This window comes from Gavialis gangeticus, unplaced genomic scaffold (genome assembly GCF_001723915.1).
Source record: "Gavialis gangeticus isolate Ggan-Ray unplaced genomic scaffold, GavGan_comp1, whole genome shotgun sequence".
Classification (NCBI taxonomy): domain Eukaryota; kingdom Metazoa; phylum Chordata; order Crocodylia; family Gavialidae; genus Gavialis; species Gavialis gangeticus.
Window position 1 is genome coordinate 1,583,174 of NW_017728973.1, and position 7,831 is coordinate 1,591,004.

The 7,831-nt window shown below is 55.7% G+C and overlaps 1 protein-coding gene across 1 annotated transcript in view; it reads left to right on the forward strand.

The window, feature by feature from the left end:
- LOC109289759 (inactive phospholipase C-like protein 2) overlaps nt 1-7,831 on the forward strand; it is a 40,632-nt gene that overhangs the window by 1,051 nt on the left and 31,750 nt on the right. The window lies entirely within an intron of this gene.

Consider the following 7,831-nt stretch of genomic DNA (forward strand, 5'->3'; position numbering starts at 1 on the left):
TGGGCTTCCCTGGAGTGGATAGAAAGCTGGAGTGGCGGGGGGAGAGGGACAGAAAGCTTTCCTCAGAGGGGCAAAGGCTGGCTTCACTGCCCTCAGCATTGTTAGTGTGCAGGGACGGCCCCCTAGTGACTCAGGATGGACCCCCTGCAGCACAGGTTCTGGCTACAAGCACATGAGGGGGGCAAGCCTTTCCATCTGCCCTGCTGGCTACTCCTGTGGGACTGGCTCAGCACAGTCCCTGCCTGCTGCATCCCCAGCAGGGCTCTCTGGTGCCAGCAGCTTATTTATATCCTGTTTCCCAGTGCCAGGTGGCTCACTTGCACCTTTGGGAAGAGATTCAGGGAGCCCTGAGGCTCAGTTGTAGCATCTGTTGTAGCTTGGGCTGTTGGCTGTAGCCTGGACTCTGGTTGGCAAAGGAGTTTCTAAGGTCTTTCGTTTTCAGTGCTGAAGATCCTAGCTTGCTGCTGGGGGTGTCTTGCAGCTTTGGTCTGCACGAGGGGCTAGATTTATGGACCCCTTTGGACTAAAGGTCTGTCACATGTCTGCCTGAGGTGGCAGGGGACTGGACTTGGTGACCCAGACGTTCCCTCCCAGGCCTGCATTCTCAGCTGTTGCAGGGGGTCTGACATGTGGCGGAGGGCACGGGGATGGGATGCCGGGGTGGCCTTTCCCTCTAGGGGGACAAAGCAGGACTGGGGACTGGTGGCTCTCTGTGTTCCTCAGAGTTGGGGTTGGTTGCAGTTATGCAGCAAGGTTTAGGTTGCCTGAGTGTCACCATACCAGTGTTATAAGCTCTGTGGGGCAGGGCCTGGCTCTATAGGTTACCTGCAGATCACTGATGTTATTAATACACAGAAAGGCTGCAGCTTCTGCATTTGGTGTCATGTCTGTTCAGAAGGACCCTGGTGTGTTTGCATGCATTGTGAGGGCATCATCCTAACATGCGAATGTCTTTGTCCTTTCTTCTTCCTTTTGGGTGCAAGGAGGAACTGTTTGCTTGGATCCCTGCATGACCAGCACTCTTGAACTTTCCAATAAGAGTCTTCTTGCCCAGAGATATGGGCGGTGGAGGGAGGATGTGAAGGGGCTGCTAGTGAGAGATGGACTCTGGGTTGTTCCCACTCTGGGGAGGCAATGGGGAAACCAGGAGCATTGCGCGTTCAAGTCTAAATATGTTCCCCTAATTGTGCTTGCGTCACCATCACTTGCCTATACAGTAGGTCGCCTTTGCCCAAGACCCGCCTCCCCACTTCTAGCAGCCTATTTTAAGACAAAATAGCTCCTGTACTATTAATACCTGGTGCGTGTGGGCTGCTTCCCAGGCTGCAGCCCCCTTCCGCAGGCTCCTTTCTCAGGCACCTTGTTGTCTTTGGAAAGAGAGAATTAGCCATCTTCCTAACATGTGTCACAGGATAATTATAAGTGCTGTTATTCCCGTGCCGTTTCCCCGCTTTCCAGGCAACTCATCAAGCCTCATTGTGTAACTCAGATCGCCTCTGAGAAGCTGGTGCGAGCTCTCAGCGTGCGCGTGCCTGTGTATGCCCTGAAAACGCCAAGCGTGTGAGCTGTCATGCATGCCTGGGGTCTCCCTGCCTCCCTGGGCAGCCTGCATCAGAAGAGATTTCCCAGTGCTGCTCACAGCCCGATGCAGCCACTAGCATTCAAACGCTGTCCTCACTTGCTGCACTGGCTGAGCTGAATGGCTCATTCCATGGGGACGTAGCAGGGTTCTCCTGTTCCTAGAACAATCCCTGCTCACTTGACTCCTTTCTCCAGCAACCAGCACAGTCTGGGACAAATACTTCAAAAAGCAATAATGCCATGTGATGTTTCTAGGACTGCTCCGTGGAAAGGCCATCAGTCACTCTGTGCTCTGAGCATGGGAAGCTGCCTTAAAGCAGGGATGTTTCATCTCCAGCTAGGAACTGCATCCAGGCCTGGGTGCAGAGAGATGGGACATGCTGCCTCATCCCTGCAGAGCTTGGTGGTAGGAGCTGTTCTTGTCTATGCTCAGGCTGTATCGTCAGGAGACTGGGCTCACTGGGGGAGGTACCGTACCTCCCTGGAAATCCAATTAAGATGATCATACTGGTCCCCATCTGGCCTTAACTCTTCAGCTTTGAACACATCTTCTGAATCCTGCAGGGCGTGGCTTTCTCTGAGGTGCTAGGTCCCCACAAGAAATCAGGTCCTTGAGCGGTCTGCCTCAGTTGGCTGCACCCTGCAGCTGTGAGATTCAGGAGTTACTTATGCGCTGAGTTTGTTTCACCTCTACTGCTCTTCAGTGCCCTCCCATTTGTATTCTAGGGCAGGGCACACAGGAACTCAGATGCCTGCTGGTGGGCTCTGCCATATCTTACATACCCCTTGTTTCTGCTTCCTCCTCCTCTTCTAGGGCTGGGAGCAGGCATCAGATCCTGTGTGAATGCAGCAGGCGCCAGCCAACAAACCCCACCTTGTTTGTGCCTATCCTCTGTGGACAGCTTTCCTACAGTTCCTTTCCTGCTTGTCCCTGGGGCAAGGGGGCACATGCCAGCTGCAGAAGGGGCACATGGGTAGGGGACAGACGTAGGTGAGTGCTGCCTCCCTGCTCTTCTGTGAGGGAGACTTGTCCTGGCAGACATCTGTGCTCTGAGGCATCTCTTAAGCAGCTTATCTCTTTTGAAAGACCCTCTCTTGCTGCGTCCCTAGTGTCTCAGGGCTGGCAGAGGACATGTGTTTGGGACAGGGCAGCTCTGAGCAGATTGCAGCCCCTCACTTCCACTCTACCTCATGTCCCATGAAGCGATGCTGCCTCTATTTCACCCTCACCCCCTGGCCAGCAGAGACTTACTGGGTGAGAAAGGAACCGGGTCTGACTCCTGCATTCCAGCCTTTTCTGCAGGAGCAGGTGCTCAGCCGGATGGAGCAGCCTCTGGCTTAGACCCACCTGTAATGGGAAACATATCATGCCAGTGCCTGAGCTGGCTGTCAAATGGAATGGATGCTTCCAATAGCCCCTGTCTCTGCTCCATGTGCTGTGCAAATCAGGACCCTCTCTGGGCTGGGAGCAGGGTCACTTTGCAGGCCCTGTGCTGGCTAGATGTCATTTCCGTGCCGAGCTGACAGGAGACTGGCCATGCTGGAACTGGCTTGGTTTCAGAGGCTGGTGGCAGGGTGGGAGCTGGTGGAAAGTGCAGAGTGCAGCTCAGTGAGCCTGTTTCTGGGAGGTGGGGCTATCCTGGGGGGCTGTAATTGAGCCCAGGCTCATGTTATTGCCAAGCCACCAGGCTCCTTTCTACGCAGGAGGCTGGGGTGGGTGTGGGGCAGGCAAGGCAGTGCGCAGCTCCTCCATCTACACAGGACTGAGTGCTGCTGGCTTAGTGAGCAGACGAGGTGCATTAGCTGATGCTGAGAAGATTCTGAGAGCCAACACATTTTGCTCCTAAGTAGATCTAGCATCCATTTTCACTGGGTTCCCTTGGTCTAGCCTGGAACCTCTGCTGGTCCTCTGCTGGTCCTGGTAGGACTGGATTAGAGGCAGATAGGGATTCATCCTGGCCCTTGTCTGGGTCTGAGGCCAGACAAGCTGGCTGCGCTGGGGAATGGGGCTGCAGGGCCCCTGCCATGTGGGGGACTGTGTTTGTCACGTCACCTTTGCTTAGGGGTGATTTGTCCTCTGTCCCTGAATGATGATGGGGCCTTCCCCTGTGGTGGGGCCTTAGGCCCCACAGGGAAGGCTCAGGTGTTCCTGTCCCTTTGCTGGTAGTGAACTGCCTTAGCTTACAATCAGCAGGGCATGTTCAGAGGCCTGGGCTGTTAGACTCAAACCTGCGACCTATTCGGCACTCTGGTGGTTATGTGGCTTCATTTAAAACCTCTGGATTCAACTGTGCCCTGCTGGGGGAAGGGACATTGCCATTAACAGGTCCCTTCATTAGGGGACGGATATTAGATAGACGTCATTAATACACAGGCATCCTCACTCCTACCCAATCCCCTCCCCCCTCCGCAGAGACCTGATGCAGTCCGGACACGGGGCCTCAGCCACTAGTGCTAAGTGTGCTCTGACGTGCTGCCATAAATTATTAAGCAGCACTTTTAGAGATGGGGAGGTGGACATGCATCCCTTGTGGGACCCCCTCACCCACATGTGATGCCTCTGCTGCTAAGTCTCCACATGACAGAATTGTCAGCAGTTACTGCTGTGCTTCTGGGGTCCTGGGTCTAGGGAGGCTGGTGAAGTGGGGCATGGGCAAGGTTAGTATTAACCTTGGTCTGTCAGAGGCCCCTGGGCAGAGTGGGGCCAGCAGATGGTTGGGGGTTAAGCGGAAGCATGAACTGGAGCTGAGTTATTCTACAAAGAGAGCGGGGTTTCCAGCAGGGCCAGGGAGGAATTAATTTGTACAGGCAGATGGGCCAGCTATGGGGGGAAGAGCAGAGGCTGGCTGCCCAGCTGGGCAATTGGGTCTCCCAAGCACTGGAATCCTGAGACCCCGGTGAAGTGTGCCCCATGCAGCAGCACAGAGCATGGCACTGGCCTCGTCTGGGGCTAGTGGAAGGAGCAGTGGAAAAGATTTACTCCTTGCTGGTGGCTGAAATGAAGCCTTGACCTTATGCAGGGCTCTGCCTCAAGGGAATGGTGTTCCAAGATGGAGAAATATGGCTCCACTCTATGCCTGTCCTGCAGGTGCTTCTTCAGTACCTAGATTGGAAATGGGAAGGTTTAGGGTCTTGAGAGCAGGGTGGGGCTGGGAATCAGGATTCCTGGGTTCTGTTCCCAGCTCTGAGCATGGAGCAGGGAACAAGCAGGGCAGGGTGCTGGGATGCAGGTCTGCCAGTTTCTGCAGCATGACACATCCTCTTCCCAGAGCCTTGCTTTCCTCCTCTCTAACCTGGGATGACAGCCCTGTCCCCACTCCCGATTTCCCGCGTGAGCTTCAGGAGCAGTGCCAGGGGCATGATGCTGATGCAGCATCTGCGGGAGGGCTTGCAGTCGCCAGCCCCATGCTGTGAGGCAGCAGCTGGTGCTGCTGGGGAGCATGTGTGTCACTTTCTATCTTCTTGGCAGGGAATAAACTGATCTAGAAAAGCCCTGGCTGTGCCCAGCTGCCCACTCCCATCCCCCTGGGGCAGTGATTCTCAGCCTGGCCCGTGCCTCCCATGGCCTTTTCACTTTGGGATGGAGGAGGATTCTTGTACTCTTAGAGTTGGCTGCTCCTGTTCCAGCTCCCTGTCTCCTGTGTGCTGCGTGCTTGTTACCTCTTTTTGGCTCTGCAGGCCTAAGCAGAGGGGGACGCAGAGGCAGTATGACCCAATGGACAGGGCACTGGGTTGGTAGCTGGAAAACTGGGGTCCTGTCCCCCTACTTTGACCCATTGCGAGTCATATTGCCTCTTGGAACGTGGCACTTCAGTTAGGCCAGGCTGGCAACTATGAGCTGCTGTGCTGCCTGGCAAGGCCCCCTGCCCCAGCCCATCTGGTGCCATGAGCTGACGTATCTCTGAGATGAGGGGGGAAGGGATTGTTGCTGCTCTCTGTTGTAGGAAGGCTCAGAGCTGGGGCCTGTGGTGGTGCAGGGGGTTGCACACACGTAACAAATGGCCACTCCTGGCTCCAAACAGCTTTTGATCGATGTAGAAGATGAGAAGAGGAGGCAGTGGGCTAGAGGGGCCAAGGGATGTAGAGAGCCTGGGGTGGGGTGTGGCAAGCTGATGCCAAGCACTCTATCAGCATCACAGCAGGGGAGAAAGGGATAGAGGGCTTTGCAGGGGCAGTGCAGGGGGTTCCTACTCCTGGGGGTGCTGCTGGTAGGGTACAGATAGGCAAAGCACTTGGTGTTGTGGGTCCCCTCCCTTCCCACCCCACTCACTGTCCATCAGGAGTGGCAGGGGAAGCTGGAGCTTCCCCCACAGAAATCGTGCAAGAGGGGAACCTTTCCGTTGTTGCTGCCGACAGGTTCCCCCGCCTTTCACTTGGGAGCAATTCAGTACCCAGAACGGCCTCTCCTGCCTCATGAAGTGAGTTTGGGGCAGGGTGGGCAATGGGCCTCACAATGTGGGGTCATCTCTTGCCATAATCCAGGTGTCTGCATGATAATGAGTGACTCGTTATTCCCTCCCTCCCTCCATCAGCTCTGTGCAGTGTGTCAAATCTGCTACATTTGACACACGTATGCCTCAAATGCTTTCAGTTTCTTTCTCTCTCACACGTTCACAAGCATAAAACACCCCTCAGACCAGGGTGTTGGTGTGATAGGAAGGGAGGGGGCTGCCCAGCTTGATGGCCAGCTGAACATGACCTTCTCTGATGCTCGTGAGTGACTTGTTTCACTTGGCAATTTATGAGCTCTGGTAGGCCCTAAGATGGAGCCGGCTAGCACATGGGCTGTGGAAGGGAGCTGGCTGCAGAGTCAGGTAACATGTGCTGTCAAGGCACTGTGGAAAAGAGAGCCTGGCTCCTGGAGTGGCGTGAGGGGTACAGTAACTTTGAGGCAGGGTTTGCTGTAGGCACAGACCCTTGTGCCCTTGAGAGATGCAGCAGGGAGATACTAAACTGTGCGGTTGGGTGGCTGTGCCAAACTCAGCCCCCCTGCTGGGGAGAGTTCAGTTTCAGCCTTCCCCCATGAGAAGCTGGGTCTGTTTTTTCCCCTGCCAGTGCTCACATCAGCAGGTGTGAAGTGTGCACTGCTTGGGCAACATCCGTCTGTGCTCCTGCACAGAAGCCATAGTCCCAGACCTGCAAGGCTCTCTTCCCCTCTCCTCTTCTTCACAGGGCAGGGGTGCAGGCAGTGGTGGCTGCATGCCCCCTTGGGACAGCCAGTGGTGTCCTGGCACTTCCAGATCTGACCTACTTATCACCTTAGCCGGAGCTGCTGCTCAGCAGAGCCCCGGGCTGTCTGAACCACTCGAGGCTCACGCCTCACAGAGCACTTAGATTAGCAGAGCTTCCCCAGGGCCCTGGGCCAGGCTGGAAAACGCCCCTGTAATGGGCTGCCTGGAAGCACTAGCTTTGTCTCTTCCTTCCTCCGAGTGGGGCTGATGAAGCCAGCTGGCGGTTGCAGTCTCGCATCGCAGGAGCCTGGTAGCATGCGGTTAGCTCCTTCCGGTACCTGGATGCAAATGCCTGCAATGTCTGCAGAGCGCTCTGACATCCTCAAGCAGCGCGCACATCTCCAGGGGTTGGGGATTGCCCCTTGGCAGAGGGAGCAGACAGTGTGCCAGGTGGAGTGGGAGCTTGGTGGCCTGCTTCCTCCTGCAAGTCTGGACAGCGCCAGCCATGCACCGGCAGCTGCCACCCAGGGTGCAGGTCCGGGACTGAACAATCCCTCCCAGCATGCGTCGCTGCAACGGGGGAGGTTGTTCCTGCAGCAGTGGGAAACCACTACGCCCTAAAACTGAAATGAGCTAAGCAATTGCGATCTAACAGCCCAAACCCGCCTTCACACAGCCTCCTATGCTGAGAGGGGTGCCCCACCTGCAAAATGGAGCAGAGCTAGCACTGCAGGAAGTACTCTTTTGGGAATTTGCTATTGATTTTCAGTGGCAGGTGCCCAGACCCCCCAGGGGGCTTTGGCAAAGGGGAGAGATGCATGCACTGTTGCCCCAGCAGGAACAGACCAAGTTCACTTTTATCTCACTGTCAGCTTTCATGGGGTTGGGGTGGGGGTGTGGGTTACAGATTCAGTTTCTGTGTGGTGGCGTTGGGGGCAGCTCCTGCACTCAGTGAGCTTGCATCTGGATGGGAGGTCACGCCAGCCGTTTGATCAAGGCAGGCTCCCCACCCAGCATTTCCTTTCCGGATAGATTTCCTGTTTTCTAATTGCTTCCTTGCCTAATTGGTTGCCTGGTCT